Source organism: Canis aureus, chromosome X (genome assembly GCF_053574225.1).
Source record: "Canis aureus isolate CA01 chromosome X, VMU_Caureus_v.1.0, whole genome shotgun sequence".
In the NCBI taxonomy this organism is placed as follows: Eukaryota; Metazoa; Chordata; class Mammalia; order Carnivora; family Canidae; genus Canis; species Canis aureus.
In genome coordinates this window covers 36,781,460-36,807,936 of record NC_135649.1, presented here as the reverse complement: position 1 = coordinate 36,807,936, position 26,477 = coordinate 36,781,460, and positions in this window count along the sequence as shown.

Sequence of the window (26,477 nt, the reverse complement as noted above, 5' to 3'; positions counted from 1 at the left end):
TAGGGATATCTATTTTGAAGGCAAGCATGTCTTAGCAGTTTCATATGAAATAATGTTATCTTTCAATTAAAATAATGCAGAAAAACATTCCAAGTGTTTTTCACTGACATTTCCAAGTGCATAATGTTTATTTTGTCTCCCAGGAGCAAAACATATTAGAGTCCTCCTGCTAGAAGTGAATTGGAAAGTTCAAATAGTCTAGCCATCCGCTCTTAGGTAAGACCGCACCAAACTAGAGTTATCAATTCTATTATTAAACACTACATGGGAAGGGGATGCTTGTAATATGCTTTTTTGGGGGCTCAAGAAATAGTGACACAGGCGCTTGAGTGGCCTCAGTAGGTTAATCGTCTGCCTTCAATTCAGGTCATGTTCCTGGAGTTCTGGGATCAGGCTCCCTGCTCCAAGGGGGCCTGCTTCTCCCTCTGCCCCTCACCCCACTCGTGCTCTCTCTCTCTCTCTCTCTCTCACTCTATCTCATAAATAAATAAATAAATAAATAAATAAATAAATAAATAAATAATAAAATCTTTAAAAAATAATGATGCAGATTATTCTTATTGTTTCTGAGAAAACAGGATATGGTTCTCTTTTTAGGTATTTGTTTCAGATTAACTATTCTACTCAGCAATTTGGAAATCACATCTCTTTTCAGCATACTTCTTTATACCCTATTTTAGTTGTTTCCTCTCTATATTACCAACCCATTACGATGGTAAACTTCTGCTCAATTTGATGTCTTATGCTCCCAAACACTTTCTCTTTTGGTATTTTCCCATCTCTCATCCCTTCCTTCCAGAGATCTGTTGTCCAGCAACATGAGGATGGGCAATAATGAGATGACCAGAAAAATGGATCCTGGCTCATGTGATGATTAGCTAAGTAGCACCTTTAGTGTTTATATCCTTTTTTAAAAAATTTTTTTTAAAGATTTTATTTATTAATGAGAGAGAGAGAGAGAGAGAGGCAGAGGGAGAAGCAGGCTTTATGCAGGGAGCCCGACGCGGGACTCGATCCCAGGACTCCAGAACCATGCCCAGGGATCCCCTGTTTTCATCCTCTTAATGCACAGTTGAAGTCCCTAAAGAGTGATGAATGCTGACAATAATGTAAAGAACTGTGGTATAAAACTTTGTATAATAAGACCTCTGATTGCTTTTCAAATCATCACATTTTAAGTTGAAAAACTTAGAGGAGCTTCCATAAAGGGAATATTTTCATATTAAAGTGCATAATAAACATAAGTCAGTACTGTTATCAGAGAAACTGCCTTTTTGAATATATCATAAAGTACTTCTCCATAATACCCAGTTAGTTGCATTGATTTAAATAACATTAAATTTTTCTTGGTTTGAAACAATATAAAATCCACTCTTTCTAAAAAATGGATAATACCAGGACTTAAAAAAAAAACAAACCATTTCCATGCCCCCGTAATTTTGTTGGAACGATGGCATGAATTGATATTCAATAATAATAGCACCTTATCATATGTTTCAGTTTTTATCAAAAGGTTTTTTAGTAATTTTGTAATCATATTGTTAAGTAAGATTTTAAACAATTTTTTAAATGATGACAAATTTGGAAATACTCCTCTCTGCTGGCACCATCAGTTGCAATTTACCTGGGAAATATTTTATTATACCAAATACATGTTTGAAATACAACCTTAAATAATAATAGTTGATGCATTGGCTTTAAAAAAATCCTGTTACTGATGTTCCACTGAAAGAAAATTCAAGCATCATCTAGCTCAGATATTTTTAACTAAAATTCATGATTTGTCCTAGTCACCACCCCTATTTATGGACTCCAGGACTCCCACCCCCAAAATTATGTACAAAATTGTGTTTGTGTATGAATTAATTATTCATTTTTCTAAATAGAAGAGCCATAGCCCATCAAATGTCTGAATCTACAGATGTTAAAACTATGTTCTAATAGTTTTTTCCCAAGATCACATAGAGTTGCTGGAAGAATCTCTACTAGAACCCAAGAAATCAGCGAATCCAGTATTCTTTAATACCTGCTACCTCTAATTCATGTAATTTGTATTTTGTTTTCTGGTTTAAATATGTGGCTATAATTTTAATCTTTTGGAAAGTATTGGAACTCTCATGCACTGCTGGTAGGAATGCAAATTGTTATAAACATTGGAAAACCATTTGGTAGTATTTACTAAAACTGAACGTATACATTTTCTATGACCCAGAAATTCCACTCTGAAGCTTAATCCAACAGAAATACACATGTATGTGTTTACCACAAGACATGCAGATTACTGTTCATTGCAGAACTCTTCATTATGCCTCCATACTGGAAGCTGTCTAAATGCCCATCAATAGTAGAGTGGTGAAATAAACAATAGTATACTCATATAACATAATACAATATAGCAATGACAAAGAATGCTCTACAACTACATACAACATGGATGTATCACACAAACATAATGTTGAGGCAAAACAGTCAAACAAAAATTACCTACTGCATGATTTTATTTATATAAAATACCCATAAGGAATAGTGAATGGGAGGAGAGATAGGGATATCACCTGTGATTCTGTTTATTAACCTAGGTAATGATTATCCTGGTTTGTTCAGCTTATTAAGACTCAGTATTCTGAAGGCATCTGGGTAGCTTAGTTGGTTAAGGGTCCAGCTCTTGATTTCAGCTCAGGTCATGAACTCAGGATTGTGAGACTGAGCGCCACATCTGGCTCCATGCTGAGCATGGAGCCTGCCTGAGATTCTCTCTCTCCCTCTGCCCCTTCACCTCCCCCCTTCAAAAAACAATTCAGCAATCTATATACTTATGATTCATGTACTTTATGTCATGGTATTATTTTTAAAATATGTAAAATATTTTAGCAAATAGGGTAATACTGTCATAAACACAATCATTTTCATAAATACTACTACCAAGGAAATGAAGATAAACTAACATTTACTGAATACTTAATGTACATTGTGTAGTAAGCATTTTGTCATTTGTGACATCTCAATTAATACTGATAAATAACCTTGTGAGAGAGAGGTATTTTTCTGATTCTCAAAGAAAATATGTGCCCAGGGCTATATAACTAATAACTCCCTTTATAAAAGACCATAATAATCTGATTACACTATCCTTAAGAGAAAATAGGGTAAGTCCTTTAAAAAGTTCAATGGACTAAGCCACATGAGCCTTGAGCTCTAACCCTAGCCTTATTGCTCACTTACCTATTCATTTTTATGACAATATTCAAGTAGTCACTATGTGCTTATGTGCCAGGAAGATATATTTATCTCTCATGAGACTCAGTAAAATACATGTGCTAGTCTAAATGATCTCAGAGATCTCTTTCAATTTAACATCAAGTCTACCATTTCCTTCACTACTTCATTTCCCTTACTGACTTATGTAGGACTCTAGTTTGTTGGCTGCTATTATAAATTATAGAAAAATGGTATCATGATCAAATGAGCTTGGGAAACATTTCTTTAATCAAGACCAGATGTCTTTCCTGGGACACTTATAGAAGCGTGTACCATGCTAATGTGCACTGATAATCAGGAGAGTAGAGTATGCAACATCTCTCAAATTTATTTGATTATTAATCCTTGGCATTTCATGGAATATACTTCCCAAGGAAAAGTCCTTAGAGAAAATAGAACTAAACACAAATTTGAGCCATAGGAAACTCACCTGAAGTTAAGCTATTTCACATTAATTCTTTTTTTTTTTTTACATTAATTCTTTTTTTTGTGAGGCAACCACAAATAAATAAGCTATTCCCTTTGACAAATCAATTTAAATATAGCTCTGCTACATATTCATAGAACTGGCATACAGATAGATATAGATATATAAAATGCCATTACACTCTGTTCTTCTGACCACCCATAAAGTATTTGAATTTTATTTCTTCACTATTTCAAAAACTATAATTATGACTATCACTGTATATAACCAAAGAGAAATCTAATAAAAATACCAAAGTAAGACAATTCCCTTACTGTATTTAACTAGAAGATATTTTTGTAAGAGAGGAGGGGGATAGGGCCAAAGAGGGAGAGAGGGACAGAGGGATAGAGAGAGAGAGAGAGAATTTTAAGCAGGCTCCACACCCAATGCAGAGTCCAATTTGGGGCTCGATCTCACAACCCTGAGATCATGATGTGAGCCAAAATCAAGAGTTGGACATTTAACTGACCGAGCTACCCAGACATCTCTATTTAGAAGATATTATTAATAATTCTAAGATATATCTTAATAATTTTATGTTTCCTGTTTTAGGCAATTTGTAATAATTTAAATGAAGTAAATTTTAAAATCTATAATTGGCTAACAGTTGAGTGCATGAGGTGGTATGGTGTTCTTCATCAAGAAATCATGAGTAGGGAAGCGCGGGTGGTTCAGTCAGTTAAGCATCTGACTTTGGCTCAAGTCATGATCTCAGGGTCCTGGGACTGAGCCCCACGTTGGGCTCCCTGCTTAGTGGGGAGTCTGCTTCTCTCTCTCCTTCTGCTTCCCTTTCCCTTCTCATGCTCTGTCTCTGTCTCTCTCTCAAATAAATAAATAGAATCTTAAAAAAAATAAATCATGAGTAATAGGGAAAGTGTGTGATTTCAATTAAGATACCATACATGTAATGGCATATCTTAATTTTTGAATAAAATATTAAAACATACATTGAAGCTTGAAGTTGTTTATAATAAAAATAAGATTAATTACATTAATTCATTTATCTTTTAATAGTTTATATTCAGAAAAAGATTATTAATAAAAATGAATTTCATTTCAAATGGTAGAAGAAAAAATGGATTGTGTTACAAACAGAAAGCCAAATAAGAGCTACTTTCCCCTCTGGATCATCATGCAAATTCCAACTGTCAAGTTGGCCAGAAATAATTATAATGGGCTTTGTGATTATAAAATTAAAGCCTGAAATGTGGATTTCAATGGACTGAATGTTGTGTTTTTGCCAAAATTCATATGTTGACACCCTATTCTCAAAGTAAAGGTATTTGGAGTTTTGAGGAGGTAATTAACTCATGAGAGTAGAGCCCTCATGAATAAAATGCCAAAGAGCTATCTAACTCTCTTTTTCCGATGTGAGGATACAAGTGAGCAGTCTACAACCTAGAACAGGTTTCTCACCAGAACCCAACCATACTGGCACACTAATCTCAAACTTCCAAGCTCCAGAACTGTGAGAAATAAAATTCTATTGTGCATATGTCACCCGGTTTATGGTATTTAATTATAGCAGCCTGAACTAAGAGATAAACTGTGACTCACTATATTAGAAGGCCAAGTGGCACCATCCTCAAATTGCTAAATCAATTCCTTTCTGTTGGCCACTCCAAGGAAAAGTTTGCTTCGTTTGTCAACCTGACTTTGCAAAGAGCTTTCCTTTACAATTATCTACCAACTTAATGATTCAGAGGTCAGGATATTATAATAGAATTTTTCTTGTTGATTGTGAACTTTTCCTGATTTAATTTTGTATGTCATCTTTTACAGAAACTTTATCATCATGTCACTGATTACTATGCAAAGATTTAGTCCAAGTATTTCTAACTAGTAAAGGTTTTATGGCTCTTCAGGCAGATTTTTTTCCCCTTTAACTTACCTCTTTTTTCTTTAAGGCTTTTACATAGTGAGATAAAAAAGCTTCAATAATTATGCAGAGTAATGTCCTAGATTTTGGTGTGGTATTTACTAAATCCTTTTGCTAGAAATTCTTAAAATCCATTTAATTCTTCAATGCCAATTTCATCACTAAGTTTACATAAATTATTTCATGCAAATATTCCCTGTTTGGAACTACAGTTGAAATTTTCTTCTCTGGTGGAGAGGATAATAAATGTTGTTAGATACCTTGAAATTTCATAGCCTGATATGATTAAAAAATGGATAATGCTTTTATTTCCTATATGATCATAATGGAAACATTATGAAAATTGGAAAAGATATAATTAAAATTGATCACTTAAGATATAATTGGATTTGAGTAACACTAGGAGAGCCCACCTATTGCTAAAATAACATCACGAAATTCCCCCAACTCCTAAGGAAATATTTTGTATCCTTGGAGCTAAAGTGATTTGCTGCATAGTTGGCAAGTAATATTTGCTTTTGCTTTTATTTTAGCCAATATTCTGTCATCCCAATCTGCATTCATACCATTAGATGAGTCATATAACAATTTCCCTATGCCAACCAGGAACTGGGACAGAATTTATACCCTATCTGAAGGCCACAAACTTAAGAGAATATATATTTGTTCCTTTTGGGATCTGGAGCAATAATCTCAAAAGTTAACAAATAAGAACACTTTATAGAAATGAAGAATTTTAGAAATCAAGAAAACAAGTAAATCTGAAATTACAAGTTTTTAAAAAATAAATTTTAATCAATTGCTTAGAAATGCTTTTTTGTTCATTTTTTGTATCCTATGTCTAAGGTAGTTAGATAACTACTTATGAGAAACTGCATTGAGACAAAATAAGTTGGGGATGGAAATAGAGATAACTTGAAAACTCTGGATGGCATTTAAATCAGCAGGTCCTAATGATCGGCGACCAAGGATTCTAAAGGCAATAGTGCATGTTATTGCAAAGCTCTTTGCTGCTATTTTGAGGAAGTTGCTCAGAGCAGAAGTGCCAGAAGTCTGAAATAGAGTTCAATGCCCAATTTTACTAAAAGGATGATCCTGGAAAATTGTAGACCTGTTAGCTTAACTTCAGTACCTGGGATGATAGTGGAAAAAGTCATTACACTACCAATTTGAAAATGCCTACAGGGGCACAAAATGCTGAATAATGAGCAACATGGCTTCACAAAGAACAAATAACATCAGGCACATTTTATTTCCATCTCTACCAAATTGTTATCATTTATAGAAATGGAGGAAAGGATCATTACATGGCTGCAAACACCATTTTAATGTTTCCATATTACGGAGTCAGTCTTTTCCATATTTTTCTCTAAGACTATTCTTTAGATTAGGTAGTTATGATGTTATATCAGAGACTCTGGGAAGACTTTGCTGGCCTCCAAAGCAATATACTAATATTGACTACTTTACTTCTTTGGCTTAAGCCTCTGTGACACTACTAATAAGCTGTGTTACTTTGAGAAAACTAAGAAACTTCTCTGATTTTGTTTCTGTATCTGTGAAAATTGAAGCTCTCTTACAACCTTCTTGATCTGTTACTGAAAATGAATTACAAATTCAAGATAACACTTCAAACTGATTCATTAAATACAAGAAGCTTATCAAAAGGAAAGTATAAAGTCATGCAAATACTGTGACACAAACACAAATAAATGAATGCAAGAATTACATTGGAAAATGGCTTGCAAGGAAAGCAATGATGAGACAAATAATGGGTAACATAGTACAGTGCATCTGTGTGCTAGGAATTTATCAGGATTTTTACATATTAGCATTAAAAGAGACAAAATTATAAAGAAAATGACTTAAGACTATGGAATGTAAAGCTTAGAGAATTTGAGAATATGATGATAAAACATGATGACAAAAGTAAGCAATGTGCAAAACCCAACAACCAATACTCTGTGCTTGGCATTGACTAAATCCTTACCATGGCACAAGAAACCACATTTAGTTTAGGATTCTGTATTTGGAAAAGAATGTAGGTGTTTACAGTCGTTTAGAAGACTTCATATAAAAAAAAAAGATGAAAGAAACCTAAGGAACAGGGAAGTTTAAAGCACCCTTTTCTTTGGGGCAGTGTGTATGTGTGCACACACAGACACAACAGAGAGAGAGAGAGAGAGTGACAGAAGTGTGTATTTGCTTTAGAAAATAACCTGGGACTGACTAAATAAGAGGGGGAATGTTGACCAACTAACTCAGTAAATTAATGCAGTAAATATTTATTTCCTATCCAATGTTGCTTACTCTTATGCTAGGGAAAACTACGTGACATTGTCTCTCAATACTCTTTCCCTAGGAAGACAAAATTAACATAGTCATTCTAAACAAAATAAGGCTATAAAAGATGCACTGTGATCCAATCCCAAAATGAGTAGCTTAGACAATAAATAACATCAGTATCTAGCAAAAAAGAAAGATAAAGATGGGCCACAGCACACATGTTTTTCTGAGCTTGGATTTCCCTTACTCTTTCTGCTCCTTGCACCTGGATAATATCAGGCCTCTGCACTGTTAGAACCTCTGGAAGGCTGTGTCCAAACTATGACCTGTTCCATCTCTACAACAATGCACTTATACAAGTGGGTAACACACCATTCTGTGCTCCCTGACCATCTTGTGCTTGCCTGTGGCTCAGTTCCTGCTCTGTGTTGCAATGGCCTGTCTGTGGACCCCAACAAAATGCGAATTCCTTGAAAGGAAAAAACAGGCCTTATTTATTACTATATCTGGTATCTACTACATGACTTAATGTATATTAGGAAATTAATAATATTTAAGGAGAGGGAGGGGCAAGATGGCGGAAGAGTAGGGTCCCCAAATCACCTGTCCCCACCAAATTACCTAGATAACCTTCAAATTATCCTGAAAATCTACAAATTCAGCCTGAGATTTAAAGAGAGACCAGCTGGAATGCTACAGTGAGAAGAGTTCGCGCTTCTATCCGGTAGGAAGACGGGGAAAAAAGAAATAAAGAAACAAAGGCCTCCAAGGGGGAGGGGCCCCGCGAGGAGCCGGGCTGAGGCCGGGGCGAGTGTCCCCAGGACAGGAGAGCCCCGTCCCGGAGACGCAGGAGCTGCACCGACCTTCCCGGGCGGAAAGGGGCTCGCAGGGAGTTAGAGCAGGACCCAGGAGGGGCGGGGATGCCCTCGGGCTCCCGGGGACACTAACAGACCCCTGCGCCCCGGGAGAGTGCGCCGAGCTCCCTAAGGGCTGCAGCACGCACGGCGGGACCCGGAGCAGCTCGGAGGGGCTCGGGCGGCAGCTCCGCGGAGGGGGCTGCGGGGCGGGAGCGCGAACCCAACAGCGCAGGCCCCGGAGCACAGGGCGCGGGGGACACAGCCCAGGATCCGGCCTCCCCCGGGACAGGCAGAGGCCGGGAGGGCCCAGGACAGCGAGGACGCTCCTGCCCTGAGCTGAGCAGATCAGCGGCCCCGCCCCGGAGCCTCCAGGCCCTGCAGACGGAGAGCTCTGGAGTTACTGCGGGGGCTGAATCCAGGTTTCCAGAGCTGCCGCAGCCACTGTGGTTGTTCCTCCTGCGGCCTCACGGGGTAAACAACCCGCACTGAGCCCTGCACCAGGCTGGGGCAGAGCAGCTCCCCCAAGTGCTAACACCTGAAAATCAGCACAGCAGGCTCCTCCCCCAGAAGACCAGCTAGACGGACAAGTTCCAGGGGAAGTCAAGGGACTTAAAGTACACAGAATCAGAAGATACTCCCCCGTTTGTTTGTTTGTTTGTTTGTTTTGCTTTTTGATTTCTGTTTGCTTCCCCCACCCTTTTTTTCCTTTCTTTCTCTTTTTCATCTCTTTTTTGTTTTTCTTCCTTTTTTCTTTTTCTCTTTTCTTTCCTTCTTTCTCTCCTCTCTTTTTCTCCTTTTCCCAATACAACTTGTTTTTGGCCACTCTGCACTGAGCAAAATGACTAGAAGGAAAACCTCACCTCAAAAGAAAGAATCAGAAACAGTCCTCTCTCCCACAGAGTTACAAAATCTGGATTACAATTCAATGTCAGAAAGCCAATTCAGAAGCACTATTATACAGCTACTGGTGGCTCTAGAAAAAGCATAAAGGACTCAAGAGACTTCATGACTGCAGAATTTAGAACTAATCAGGCAAAAATTAAAAATCAATTGAATGAGATGCAATCCAAACTAGAAGTCCTAAAGACGAGGGTTAACGAGGAGGAAGAATGAGTGAGTGACATAGAAGACAAGTTGATGGCAAAGAGGGAAACTGAGGAAAAAAGAGACAAACAATTAAAAGACCATGAAGATAGATTAAGGGAAATACACGACAGCCTGAGGAAGAAAAACCTACGTTTAATTGGGGTTCCCGAGGGCGCCGAAAGGGACAGAGGGCCAGAATATGTATTTGAACAAATCCTAGCTGAAAACTTTCCTAATCTGGGAAGGAAAACAGGCATTCAGATCCAGGACATAGAGAGACCCCCCCCCCCAAAATCAATAAAAACCGTTCAACACCTCGACATTTAATAGTGAAGCTTGCAAATTCCAAAGATAAAGAGAAGATCCTTAAAGCAGCAAGAGAAAAGAAATCCCTGACTTTTATGGGGAGGAGTATTAGGGTAACAGCAGACCTCTCCACAGAGACCTGTGAACTGGTACAGCCATGCTGGAAAACTGTGTGGAGGTTCCTCAAAGAGTTAAAAATAGACCTCTCCTTCGACCCAGCAATTGCACTGTTTGGGATTTACCCCAAAGATACAGATGCAATGAAATGCCGGGACACCTGCACCCCGATGTTTATAGCAGCAATGTCCACAATAGCCAAACTGTGGAAGGAGCCTTGGTGTCCATCGAAAGATGAAATGATAAAGAAGATGTGGTCTATGTATACAATGGAATATTACTCAGCCATTAGAAACGACAAATACCCACCATTTGCTTCAATGTGGATGGAACTGGAGGGTATTATGCTGAGTGAAGTAAGTCAATCGGATAAGGACAAACATTATATGTTCTCATTCATTTTGGGAATATAAATAATAGTGAAAGGGAATTGAAGGGAAGGGAGAAGAAATGCGTGGGAAATATCAGAAAGGGAGACAGAACATAAAGACTCCTAACTCGGGGAAAGGAACTAGGGGTGGTGGAAGGGGAGGAGGGCGGGGTGTGGGGGTGAATGGGTGACGGGCACTGGGGGGTCACTTGACAGGATGAGCACTGGGTGTTATTCTGTATGTTGGTTAATTGAACACCAAAAAAAATAAATTTATTAAAAAAAGAACAAGAGAAAAAAAGAAAAGTAATAATATTTAAGGACAATGAGGAAGAGATGAATGCTGCATCAGTGTCAGGGGGCATTTCTACCATCATAGCATCTTGATAAAAATAAGTTGCCAACAGATTTCTTTAAAAATGCTCCACCTATTAAGTAGGACTAATGAGTCAAACATGCTGTTATCTCAAGTTTATGAGATCATTCATGATCATCTTATGTACATTCTTTTCAAGTTTACTTCTCTATCTCTCTTTTCTTTACACTATATTCCACAGTCACAAATAATTACAACTGACCCTTGAACAACACCGGTTGAACCACACAGATTCACTTACACACATATTTTTTCAATAAATAAAGTACAATACTGTGAATATATTATCTCTTTCTTATGATTTCCTTAACATTTTCTTTTCTCTAGCTTCCTTTATCATAAGGAATACAGTATATAGTACATATAACATACAAAATATGTGTTAATCAACTGTTTCTGTTATTGGTAAGGCTTCCAGTCAACAGTAGGCTATTAATAGTTATGTTTTTGGAGAGACCAAAGTTATTTGTATATTTTTTACTGCATAATGGTTCAGTGCCCCAACCTCCAACACTGTTCAAGGATCAACAGCACTTGTAGTTATTTTATTTAACAATTCTTTAAACAAGTCTTTTTTTTGACAATTCACTCTCCAACCCTTCCTCTGGGTTGCCTTTGGTGCCCTGTTCTGTGCTCCAGAGCATCCTGTGCTGATCTCTTAATGAATTCTTCTAGAAGTTCCTTGATGTAAGAGACGGTGTCTGAATCAGTGTTTAGTGAAGAGTTTGGCATGAAATAAGTTCACTATGAATATTGGGATGTTAAATAAATGAATGGGTTTGGAAGATCTTATGAAGTAGTTAAATATACCTAAAGAAAATTGATGCCTTACTATACTGGGCCCCATTCTGTTCTTATATAATAATTCACGAATTCACCTCAAAGACATTAAAAGTTACTATTAACCTCATTTTACAAATAAAGAAATAGAAGCATACAAATTTAAGTAATTTGTTCAAGGTTATACACATCTGGAAGGGTCAAAGAAAATGTTATTAAGTACTATATCATATTGTCTCTATGCTATATCATATTAGGATCTATGCTGTCCATTGAAAGATGGATAAGACTGAGAATTAAAGCATCAAAGCAGAAAAGCATTCTTATAGAATCCTTATTATGAGGTATGACATGAGCTGAAGAACAGAACATGATGTACAAAAAATTATTTTTAAGAAGACAATTAAGAGAATTATATAACTGATGTTGTTCTGAGTGTTTATATTGGGAAGTAGTAGAAAATGGACTTGGATAGGTAAAGAGGAAGATTATAGATAAGACTGAATGTCAAAATGTGGAGTTTGGACTAAACAAGAAGGGGTAGGAACAAAGTAGGCTCTTGAGTGAGTGACATGATAAGATAACTCTTAGGAAATTTAATATAAGGGCATTTGCACAGTCAAGAATGAGGAGAACTGCCAGCCAGCTGGGGTTTTTAGGCCAGTATTACTGTGGTAATTTTACTAATGTCCAAGGTCCAGCTCTTATACCAAAAGGTTTGGAAAATCTTTGTGCCCCGAAGAGTCATGGGATCAAGCCCTGCATTGGGCTTCATGCTCAGTGGGGAGTCTGATTGAGATTCTCCTTCTCCTTCTTCCCCTTCTTTCATTTGTGTATGCTCTCTCTCTCCAAAATAAATAATTAAAATCTTTAAAAAGAATCTTTGTGCAAGTTTAAGATTATTTTGTGACTGACTCAAACTAAATGATCAATTAGCAAATATTTTTGAGCACCTACTCAACATCAGGAATCATATTAGGCATTGAAAAATAGTGATGGAAGATGGACAAGATTCTTATCTCCATGGAGTACAGTAAATATAATCTGAAAAATATATGTCTTAAAAAAAAGACATATATATATATATGTCTTACAAAAGTGGAAGAAATGGTTGAAAAAATAAATGAAATGAGGGTCACTTGCTGGTCTAAAAGGCCAAGAAAAAATTCTGAAACAGGTTACAAATAAATGAAGAATTGAAGGATGCTAGAATGAAGGGTAAAAGAGAGAAGGACTCCAAGAAGAAAAAAATAATATATAAGAAGGACTTGAGATGGGAGAGATCGTATCATGTTCAAAGAACTGAAAGATATTCTCTATTATGGATCAGAAAGGAAAATTATTCAAAATGATATCAGAAAGGAAGATTAAAGCTAAATCACACAAGATCTTACAAGACATTAAAACTTATTTTTATCTGTAATGTTATCAGAAATTATAGGAGGGTTTTATGAGTTCAGTAAACAGTTTATATGATTTGGTTTATTATTTTAAAAAAAACCACTCAGGGGCACCTGGGTAGCTCAGTCAGTTAAGCATCCAACTCCTGATTTTGGCTCAGGTCATGATCTCAGGGTCCTGAGATCAAGCCCTGCATGGAGCCCTTCATCAGGCTCTTCACTCAACAGGGAGCTTGCTTGAGATTCTCTCCCTCTCCCTCTTTATCTTCCTTTCCCCTTCTCTCTAAAATAAATGAATAAATCATTAAAAAAAAACATTCAGACTTCTTCTTCCAATAGACTGGTGGACTACATATGTTGACTGACCCTTATAATCATACCAATTAAAAGTGCTGAATTATTTTTTTTCTACATACATTGATGAGGAAGTAAGAAATACAAGAAAAAAAATAATAAGTCAAAAAACTAAGGAAAGGAGGAAACTGAAAAAGATGATCAAAGCACTGAAATAGACGTATACATGAGGGGGAATCTTCCAAATATGATGAACTTTGACTTCAGTTTTCATGGCCTCACGGAGTTTAAGAGACAGGTCAGAAATCTCAGGTTCCACTCAGGTTAGAGAATAATATAAGATTCCCGCAAAAATCTTGAGCCCCAAAGAAAGCCATTTTTATAGGTTTATAAATAAACTGGCATATTAACATGTAAGCTCTGTGTTGTATAAAAGACACTGGACTAATCATCCTGAAAATAAAAATTAATAATCTCTGGAAAATATATATTTTGAAAAACCAACTATTTGAAGACATTGACAAATGAACAAATGAAGATAATAGAGTTCATAGCTGGATAGAGGAAATAAGAATGAGTGAGTTTCCCATTTTGTATGTCTTTTAGCCTGAAGGTAAGTCCCAATTATAATACTGGAACACCAAAATACCGATAGAAACCTGACAGTTTTACTGGTTTGAACAAGCAGAGAACAAAGTCTGGGTCAGTCACAGCAGCTGGAAAGTGAAGGAGGAAAGATTATAAAGAATAAAGTCGTAGATAGGGAGCTCCAATTATGTACATAGAGTCAGCCTAAATCTCTGGCTGACTTTTTTTTTATAGTAATGGTTAATTTATTTGGTAAATTACTTGGTAAATTTACTAAAAGTTATTGAATTGTAAACATAAAACAACTAAATTTTATGATAGGTATGTTAGATCTCAATAAAGTTTTTGTTTTGTTTTTTAAAAGCCCTTCCACAGACTTGTACTTCTGGCCATGACAAGTTAACTGGTTTGTTTTGTTTTGTTTTTTAAATTTTCTATTTTGATTATATGATATCAATTACAGTAAAAGTTAATAGGAATACTTTGGCTGATTTTTGAATCATGTTTACAGAAGACATAGTTCAAGCAGCCAAGCTAGAGCTAGAAAAACTGATCTTTCTAGGTTTGAATTTAGACAAATCAACTATTTACCTAAAAACAAAACAAAACAAAATCAGTGCCCTTCAGAGAAAGAAAATAGAATCCAGAGTCTAATATATCAACTATTAAGTACAAGATGCAACAAAAATTTACTAGGGCATATAACGAAACAGGTAAACATAACATTAAAAAAAAAAGATAATCAAAGAATGCCAACACTGGCAACCAGGAATTTAGATTATCAGAGAAATATTTTAAAACAGGAATTACACTTGTACTCAGGGACATAAAAACATGTTCATAATGTAGTACTCTAGGAAATCTCAACCAAGAAGGGAAACTATTAAAAAGAATCAAATGGAAAATCTAAAACATAAAAATACAATAGCTGAAATAAAACTTCACTAAAGAGGCCTAATAACAGTTTGAAGATAATGTATGCAGGGGTCAATAAATTTGATAACCAAGCAAAAATAATCCAGCCTGGAGGAAGAGAAAGGAGATTGAAAAAAATAAGTAAACCAGTTTGTTCAGATATCTTCAAGAAAAAGTGTATTGAGCGAAGATGAAAACAACTTCTCCTCGAATTTATAACCATGGGGTACCTGGGTGGCTCAGTTAAGCGTCTGCCTTTGATCTGTCATGATCTCAGGGTCCTGGGATTGAGCGCCACATTGGGCTCCCTGCTCATCAGGGAGTCTGCTTCTTCCTCTGCCTCTCCCTTGCCCCTAGTCATACTCTTTCTCTCAAATAAAAATATTTAAAAAATTTATAACCATAAGCTTGCAATATATGGGTTTTAACAAGAATTTGCATTACCTGGCTGATCCAAAAACAATTCATTCCTAGGATTAGTTTAAATTTCTCTAGGACCAGTTGTACTCACAGATAACCTTATCAGAAGCAACCATAAACTCTATCTCTGAATCCATGTTCATGCATGCTCTAAGAAAATACAATGGATATATTTCTAAGGAAAAATCACTAAAACTACAAAACATGCAAAACAAAACAAAAATTCAAAAAATAAGAACAAGATACTATGAGCAGAAACAGCAGACAGAAAATGGGACCTGCAACGTTTTCAGATACTGGAATTCTCAGGCTCAAATCATAAGTGTTATACATTTGATATTTTTAAAGAAATTTCTTTTGAAAGTATTGAAAATGTGGTTATTGAATAAGAGACTACAAAAATTAGTCAAATAGACTAGAAAAAGAAAAACAACCTCTAGTTAAACACAGTTCTACAAAATAATGACTCAATGGGCAGGAAAAATAAGAGATTTGACCCAGGAGAGGAGAGAATTAGTAAACTGGATTATAGATCGCAAAAGATTATTCAGATTTGTAGCACAAAAAGGCAATAGGGAACAAGAGATATGGATAATATAATTTTTACTTCTCTAAAGTAGAAAAGGAAGACAGATTACAGTGAAATAGTGAACTCGATATGCTAAAAGAAGATGTATGATAACCTAGGATTCCATAACTGGAAAAAAACATTTTAATAAAGATATTTTTTTAAAAAATCAATACTGAGAACACTTGCTACTGACTAAATCTAACTAAAGGGAATTCTGCAAAATATACTTTTGTAAAAGGATGACAGGTGAGAGAAGTAAAATTTTAGACTAACAAAGAAATTATTAACTATGTGAATAAACCTAAAAAGATGTTATGGTTCTCAATTATGCATAAAAATCCCCCCAAGCATGGTGACAGAATGTGGTGACATTTTGTCATGCTCATGGATTCAGTAGGCCAAGAATTTTAACAAGGTACGTTAGGGATGGCTTGTCTCTCTTCCAAGATAACTGGAGTTTCAACTTGAAAGACTTAAATGGCTAGGGTAACTTGAGTAATTGAAGAGTGAAATCATGAAATCACCTTCACTCGCATGTCTGTTGCCAGAACTGTATGATTCAAAGGCCAAGCTCATCTGGGACTACCTTTCATAGAGAATGCCTGTAGCTTCTCCATGTGTCATGAACTTTCACAGCATGACATGTGGATTCTGAGAAGTGTCCCACGAGGGAACAGCAGGAGAATGAGTATGTCAGAGGCCAAAGGAAAAGCTTGAAAACATTTAAAAGCTAAGCTGGTGTGTCATAGAATGTTACTTTTACCACATATTGGTCAAGCAAGTTAGTAATGCTACCACATAATTGAAGTGCTGGTAAGTGAACATCACTTCTTGACAGGAGAGCAGCAAGATTATAATCTGCAATGAATAATAAAAGTGTCTTGTGAGGTTAAAAAACAAAATAGAACTATAGTATATTATAACAAAAGCCCATATGTCAAGTGAAAGGTTGGTAACAAAATAGAAAATCCTTGTTATTTTAGAAGATAAAAATATCTCAAACTGAAAGCCCGATAAGTTTTAAAATTTATAATGTGACCACTAAAGGAAAAGAAACAGAGTGAATGTATCCCAAAATATGACAAGGGAAATTTAAAAACTGATGAAAAATAAGGCTAAATAGGGAGGAAAGATACAGAGAGAGGAGATAAATGGAAGCGCAAAGAAAGTGATAGGAACATCATATTAGTAATCACAATAAGTAAAAAGGGACAAAGATTTGAAAAGAGTATAATAAAACAAAATCCAGTTTATGTATTGTCTACAAGATATGTACCAAAGCCATAAGGATACAGAAAGTTTAAAGTAAAAGGATGAAAAGTGCTACCAGGCAAATAAAAGAAGCCCTGGGCTGGCTATATTAATATCAGACAAAATAAATTTGAGTTTAAATATTTTTATTAGAGTTGAAAAGATCACCACATAATGATAAAATATTCACTTGAAGACAAAACTATAACAATTCTAATCTTCTAAATGTTGTTCTTTATAAAAAGTGAATAAAATTGGTAAATGTTTGATAAGATATAGGAAGAAAGACAGAAGATACTAAGAGGTAAGATTAGACATGAGGAGGACATAAGGTAAAATGTTGCTGATATTAGAAGGATAAAGTAGAGCTATTCTAAACCTCATTCAAAGAAATAAAAGCCTAAAGGAAATATAAACATTCCTAGAATATATAATTTACCAATGCTGACTGAAGAAGAAATAAAGAACTGAAGCCTATAAAATGAAAAATATTGAACCAATTGTTTAAAATATTCCTATAAAATGTTTCCAATCCTAAAACTTTTGACTGATAAGTTCTAATAAACATTCACAGAACATTTAATTGCAGTCTTAAGCCTAACTTTTCTAGATAATCGTCCACTTGCACACCAAAATCATTTTCCTTTTCTGAGCAGTCAGAAACTACATTTTCCCAACATTTTGGATCTGAGAGCTATGTCCTGGAAGAAGGCTTACTTGTTGAATCAATACATGGAAGCTTGCTGGATAAATACCCAAACAGAATGTTACCTGAAGAAGCTATAAACATTTACTGGGTTAGTCCAATGAGTTTAACAAGTTAATTCTAACTGTATGTGGATGAGACAAAAGCCACAGAAATTACTGACTGATATAAATTACATAGGTGTTGAAATACTTTAAAAAAAAGTCAGCAAATCAGGGTATCTATGAATAAAAAAATTAATACACTAAGATTAAGTTGTGTTAAACCTAGACGTCTTTCAGTTACCTATTGCTGTGCAAAAAATTGACTCCAAAACTTAGTGGCTTAGCACAACAAACTTTTATTATTTTTCCATGAGTCTACAGGTCCACTAGATGGTTTTTCTGCTCTGAGTTAAGTTTAGCTGATCTCACCTGAACTCCTTCACATCTCTGTGCCTGGCATATCTATTGGATGTTAGTATAGGATTGTCTCAGCGGAGACTGTTTTTGCTCCAGGAAGAATCTCATTCTTCAGCACACTAGCTTGGGCTTGTTTTCGTGGTAGAGGTTGAGGTCCAAGAGTGAGAAAGCACAGTAAGGAAAGAAAGTGAGTGGAAGCACACAAAACCTATTGAGTGTTAGGCTTATAATTGATATATTGTAACTTCTGCTACATCTGTTGAACAAAGTAAGTAATAAGGCCAGTTCAGAATCAGAGTGGTTACGAAAAGAAAAACGGAGGACAAAGAATAGGGATACAGTGAGAATATTCATTGGGGACATCGATACTATAAATCATGTAATATAACTTACTACTTTAACAGGTCAAAGGAAAAAAATCGTATGATCAGCTCAATAGAAGGGTGGGTGGATTTCAATAAATTAAGTATCTATTTGTAAAAACAACTCTTTGGAAACTAATAACACATAGGATGTGTTTATTTGATGAAGATTATCTATCAAAAATTCACAGCAAATATATCTCATGGTTCGACTTTGGAAAATTTCCCTCTGAGATCAGGAACGAGATGGGAGTCTTCAATAATACCACTTTTATCTAACATTGTACAGGAGGTCTTATATAATATAGAATAAATATACTCCAAAAAAAGAATAAATAGACTCACTTTACAATAGAAGATGCAAGAATTTGAAAGAAAAAAATTACACTGTCATTGTTTTCAAATAATGATTACCCACTTGAAAAGCCAAAAAAATTCCACTATAAATTATTAAAGTGAACAAAATTTGAGCAAGTCTGCTAGCTTTAAAAATTCAAGATGTAAAAAGTTGAATTTCTATACATTGGCAACAAACAGAATATATACATTTAATATTATAAATAGTATGAAAATATAAATTTTCAAGGTACAAGTCTTATAGAAGATGGAAAATCTTACGGATAAAATTAGAAAGCTTTATTTTAAAACACTAATAAGGGCCCAAATAAAAGGGGAGATATCCTTTGTTCTTAGACTGAAAGACCTAATATTTGATTTTTTTTCCCATTTTTTATTGAAGTTTGATTTGCCAAAATATAGCATAACACCCAGGACTCATCCCGTCAAATGCCCCCCTCAGTGCCCATCACCCCAGTCACCCCATCACCCCGCCCACCTCCCCTTCCACTACCCATTGTTCGTTTCCCAGAGTTAGGTGTCTCTCATGTTCTGTCTCCCTCACTGATATTTCCCACTCATTTTCCCTCCTTTCCCTTATAATCCCTTTCACTATTTCTTATATTCCCCATATGAGTGAGACCATATGATGATTGTCCTCCGATTGACTTATTTCACTCAGCATAATACCCTCCCTCCAGTTCCATCCACGTCGAAGCAAATGGTGGGTATTTGTCGTTTCTAATGGCTGAGTAATATTCCATTGTATACATAAACCACATCTTCTTTATCCATTCATCTTCCGATGGACACCGAGGCTCCTTCCACAGTTTGGCTATTGTGGACATTGCTGCTAGAAACATTAGGTTGCAAGTGTCTCGGCTTTTCACTGCATCTGTATTTTTGGGGTAAATCTCCAGCAGTGCAATTGCTGGGTCGTAGGGCAGGTCTATTTTTAACTCTTTGAGGAACCTCCACACAGTTTTCCAGAGTGGCTGCACCAGTTCACATTCCCACCAACAGTGCAGGAGGGTTCCCCTTTCTCCACATCCTCTCCAACATTTGTTGTTTCCTGTATGGTTAATTTTCCCCATTCTCACTGGCATGAGATGGTTTCTCATTGTGGTTTTGATTTGTATTTCCCTGATAGCAAGGGATGTGGAGCATTTTCTCATGTGTTTGTTGGCCATGTCTATGTCTTCCTGTGTGAAATTTCTGTTCATGTCTTCTGCCCATTTCATGATTGGATTGTTTGTTTCTTGGGTGTTGAGTTTAATAAGTTCTTTATACATCTTGGATACTAGCCCTTTATCTGATATGTCATTTGCAAATAACTTCTCCCATTCTGTAGGTTGTCTTTTAGTTTTGCTGGCTGTTTCTTTTGCTATGCAGAAGATTTTTATCTTGATTAAGTCCCAATAGTTCATTTTTGCTTTTTGTTTTCCTTGCCTTCATAGATGTATCTTGCATATAACATTTGTCCTTCTCCGATTGACTTACTTCACGCAGCATAATACCCTCCAGTTTCATCCACATCGAAGCAAATGGTGGGTATTCGTCCAGACCTAATATTTTAAAGTTGTCAATTTTCTACAAATTGATTTATAGATTTAATGCAATGACAGTACAGGTCCCCAAAGTAGTGGTGGTAGTGGTGGTGGTGGTGTTTGGGTAGTGAAACTGACAAGCTAATTCTAAATGTATGTTGATGAGCAAAGGGCTAAGAATAGTCAAGGTATTGTTGAAGAGGAACAATGTATCTATTATTGTCATAAAAATACAAGAAGAATTTTTGGTCTTTTTTGAGTCTTAATGCAGGAATGATAAGTTGACCAAAATAGTAATATTGAGATCCTTTCTTTTTTTTTTTTTTTATTGAGATCCTTTCTAAAGAAGACATACAGAAAACCAACAGACACATGAAAAGATGCTCAACAACACTAATCATCAGAGAAATGAAAATCAACACCATAGTAAGTTATCACTTTCTAGGGGTCAGAATGACTAAAATCAGAAACACAAGAAATGACAAGTGTTGGCGAGGATGTAGAGAAACAGGAATCTTCATGCACTGTTGGGAATGCAAATTGGTGCAGGCACTGTGGAAAACAATACGGAGGTTCCTCAAAAAGTTAAAAAGTTAAAAATCATATGATCCAGTAGTTCCACTATAAGTATTTACCCAAATAATATGAAAGCACTAATTTGAAATGATATAAGTACCCTTACATTTATTGCAGCATTATTTCCAACAGCCACATTATGGAAGCAACCTGAATGTTCATCCATAGATGAGTGGATAAAGATTTGGTATGTATATACAATGGAATATTCTTCACCATAAAAAAGAATGAAATCTTGCCGTTTGCAATGGATGCAGCTAAAGAGTATAATGCTAAGTGAAATAAGTCAGAGAAAAACAAATACCATATTTCACTCATATGTGGAATTTAAGAAACAAAACAAAGAAAAAAGAGATGAGCAAAAAAACACTCTTGAATATAGAGAACAAATTGGTGGTTATCAGAAGGAAGGTGAGTGGGAAATGATTGAATTAGGTAAAGGGAATTAAAAAAAAAAAAAGAAACTGAGATCCTAGAATCAGACCCACCCATTAATGGAAATATTTTATCACAATCCTGCCATTAAGATCAGTGAGAAAGAAAACCAGATTTCACCAAAAGTGGGAAAACTGATCAAACATGTAGAAAACATGAATTAGACCTCTATCTTGCATGATATAGTAAAATTAGTACTAAAGTAAAAAGTATTCCTAATTCTAAACTACAAAGCTGTTTAAAACAATGCAGAAGATATCTTTATGACCATGTGGGTAAAAGAAAAAAAAAAACATTTTTTGAGCATGACACAAAATTTGCAAATCAAGTTAAAAATTAATAAATTCAGCCACATTAAAATTATAGACATTTGTTCAAAATACAACACAGAGAGAAAAAAGATAAGGCAGAGAATGGAACAAGGTATTTGCAATATATACAACCAACAATGGATTAATGTCCAAAAAATATATATATGGAGAAACGCTTTAAGTAAAGAAAAGACAAGCCTAGGAGGGAAAAAAATGTATAAGATTTTAACAGACATCTTACAGCAGAAGAAACACAAATGATGAATAAATATATGAAAACATATTTAATCTCCACTGTAATCTAAATACAAATATAATGAAGTACTATTTTATACTATCCAGATTGGTGAAATTAAGAAACCTATTAATACCAAGTGGTGACAAAAAAAAAATATAGATCAATGGGAACTCAAACACTGCTGGCAGGTGTATAAATTGGCACAACAGCATGGAAAATCTATTTAAGATCCCTTTACTTACAATAAAATAATTCCTGTTTTTTGACTATACCCTAGGATAGGGCTTTCTTATCCTGAGATTCATGAATAGAATTTAAAGGTCATATGATTTTGGATGGGAAAAAAATACTTTTTTATATTCAGTAATCCTTAAATAAAATTTAACATTTCCTTTGTGTATGAATGTAGACAACAAACAAATAGTATGAACAGTACCTATGACTTTGTCACCAAAGAAACAAAGATATTTTCATATCATATTACAGTTATGGCAGATAACTGAGTATAAATATTCTTTATACTCATTGCCACTTCAAAATCAAATAAGTAATTACACCTACCCCCAGATCTTGTTATTTAATGCATTAGTAAAGATATTTAATACCATATCACAAATTTATTAACATTTTCATAATTATGTTTCCATACAATTGATTTATTTTGTAACTTTATGATTTTATTTTACACATTTAAAAACTTATTCTGCAAAGGATTCCAGTAGGCTTCACCAGACTTCAAAAAAGGTCCATGGCCCAGTTAAAATCTCTGTTCTTAAAAATACCTTACACATACATGGAAGAGTGCACAAAGTAGGGCTATTAAAATAGAAAAAGTATTGATAGCCCGAATATCCATCAATGGTAGGATGAATAAATGTATTATGGTATATTCATACCGCATATGAATACTTTGCTACAGTGAAAATGAATTATTTATACATAAAAACAGATAAAGCTCAAGTGATAGAAAAAGGGAAATTGTAGAAGAATGCATACTGTGTGAGTCTTTATGTAGAAAGTAGAGAAACACGTAAAATAAAGTATTGTTTAGGGATGCCAACAGGTAGTGAAGCTATAAATAAATGAGAAGTAAGGATAAACACAAAACATAGGGTTGTGAGTTACCTCAGAAGAAGAAAAGGTATGGGATCAGAGAAGAAAATGTAGACACAATGTTCTTTTTCTTAACCTGGGTAGTAGGTATGTAGGTGATAATCATAGCATAATTCTTTATAATTTACATAGAGTTCTTATTGCACTATTTGCTCAATATTTACTGAAAGCAATTTTAAAATGTATATTATGTAGCTTGAAAACTTGAAGTGAATTTTCTGGGTGGTTTATAAGCTATCTATATGGGGGGATCCCTGGGTGGCGCAGCGGTTTGGCGCCTGCCTTTGGCCCAGGGCGCGATCCTGGAGACCCGGAATCGAATCCCACGTCCGGCTCCCGGTGCATGGAGCCTGCTTCTCCCTCTCCCTCTGCCTGTGTCTCTGCCTCTCTCTCTCTCTCTCTCTGTGACTATCATAAATTAAAAAAAAAAAAAGCTATCTATATGGGTATTAGTGACTAGTGAACTTGCACTGGAGAAAAAAAGATGAGTTTTGTTTCAGACCTTAAATTTTGAGAAGCTATGAGACAATCCAGTAGAATATCACTGGGTAGTTACTATTTACATATCAGCTATATAAACAAGCATAGGAACCATAACATCAAGCTGGGAAAGAATTTGTGGATCCATTTTCCGCTTTATTTTTTAAAGGCTTTATTTATTTATTTGAGAGACAGAGAGAAAGAGTGAGAGAGAGCACACAAGCAAGCAGAGGGGTGGAGGCAGAGGGAGAAGCAGACACCCTGCTCAGCAGGGAGCCTGACACGGGCTGATCCCAGGTCATGATCTGAGCCCAAGGCAGATGCTTAACTGACTGAGCCACCCAGGCACCCTGCAAGATTTAGATATTTTGCTAAATTCTGCTGTCATATATAGTTGAAAGTTCCCTTAGAAAATCCCCTGTATTATCTTAAAACTTACACTACAACAAAAGTATATTCTAAGTTATATTATGCACAACTTTAATGCTTAAAAAATGTTATGGCAAGTAATTTCTTTTTTAAAAAAAGATTTTATTTATTTATTCATGAGAGACACACAGAGAGAGAGGCAGAGATATAGGCAGAGGGAGAACCAGGCTCTATGCAGGGAGCCCGACGTGGGACTCGATCCTGGGACTCCAGGATCCCGCCCTGAGCCAAAGGCAGACGCTCAACCACTGAGCCACTCAGGCGTCCCTGGTAAGTAATTTCTGAATTGACATATTTAGAACACAAGGAGTATTGTCAAGGGCAGAAATTCCTCAAATAATAGGATATATTTTAATATGCTAACTAAATAACAAATTCTGATTTTGATTTGTTTGAGAAGCTTTTGTTTTCCATGCTATCATTCTTTTAAAGATAGTCTCACCAAGAAAGTTTTAATTAATTAATTAATTTTGTATTTTTTTAATTGAAGTTCGATTTGCCAACATATAGTATAACACCCACTGCTCATCCTGTCAAGTGCCCCCCTCAGTGCCCGTCACTCAGTCACCCCATCCCCCGCCCTCCTTCCCTTCCACCACCCCTAGTTCGTTTCCCAGTTAGGAGTCTTTCATGTTCTTTCACCCTCTCTGATCAGAAAGTTTTAATTTAAAAAATTCCCTATCCAAGCTCTGTCTACTTACTTCTGTTAGCCAGTTTGATATACTATCGTAAGTGGTTACTTGGGAAGGAAAATGCAGATCACTTTCATATTCTGCTTTATATATTACTTTATTGTGTCAAGTTAAATTTTCATAATCAATGTGTATCACTTTTGTTTCAGAAAAAAGTAGGCAAAAAGATCAATTAAAATGTTTTATTTTTTAAATTTTATTTATTTATTCATGAGAGACACAGAGAGAGGCAGAGACCCATGCGGAGGGAGAAACAGGCTCCATGCAGGGAGCCCGATGTGGGACTCGATCCCGGGTCTCCAAGATCATGCCCTGGGCTGAAGGCGGCGCTAAACTCCTGGGCCACCGGGGCTGCTCAATTAAAGTGTTTTAAACAGTGATGTTTTTCTAGAATTTTTCAGAAAATATCATTTTATTTTGTTGTAATAGCCAAATGTAAGATAATGCACTAGAAGTTACTAGATTTGAAGTAGCATAATTGCTATAACTGTGTGAATATTATGATTCATTGAATATGTGCTTTTTATGCTAGCCTAATCAGATCATTTTAGAAAAAGTCAGAACCAAGAATCCTTACTGGTGCATTTTGAAACAAATGTAGTTTTTGAAATATGCAAAAATAGATGTCATAAAGATTTTATGGGAAACATTTCTGCCAGTAATCTGGTTATTACTTAACTTACTCTTAAATTTAACAATCATAAGGAGGATACCCATGCTTAAAATATACTCTGAAACATATATGCTAGAAAATGCAATTAAATGCAATCCTAGTTCTACAATGTTGAATCTGAACTTCAGCTCTAAAACTCTGATTCAACATCTTTACATTAAACCTCTTGAATCAATGTTTGATTGAAGTTATTTCAAATTCTGTGGAAATGTAAAGGCTAAAGGCTAGTCTCCAATGCCATTAAAGAGAATAGTAATGAGAATCATTGCAGTGTGTGTAGAAAAGTCTGGAATAGAGATTGAACATTATTACAGAAGCAAAAGCCTTAGAGAAGTAGTATTTTCCTTGATTGGAAAAATGTTTTTCAATCCCTTGTTACATATGTGTTTTTTTTTTCTTCCTAATACTCACAAAATCTCATTGCTCTTCCATCGTACTTGGGTTAGAGAAAATTATTTATGACACTTATTACAGACAGTTAAATATTTTATTCAAAGGAAGACTATCATGATAGGTATAGGGACCCCTGTAATGGGATCTTACCGTGAGGGATAGAGATTGGTGGGTTCAGCACCAAGTACAAAAAAAAGTGAGAGAGAAAGTGGGAATTTATAGCCAAGGAGCAGGATGTGGTCAGTAGATGGCAAATTGCTGAGAGGAAGCATCAAGGATAAGCAGTGTATTCTAGCTAAACTGATCTAGCAGGATTCTTACTGAAGGCAGGCCAGGGTGATTAGGCATCACCTGGGAGATGGTGGAGGATAAGAAACCCAATCAGATATCAAGAGTGACCAAATATAAAGAATGGAGGACTGTGGCTAAACTGAGTTAGCAAGATTCTTGCTAAAATAGGACAATGCACAGACAAACACTAAAGTCCAAAAGTTGAAGTCTAATTGAAAAAGATCTCGGAAGAGCCTGAGTAGAGTTTGGCCAAGGAGAGAAGCTCCATCAT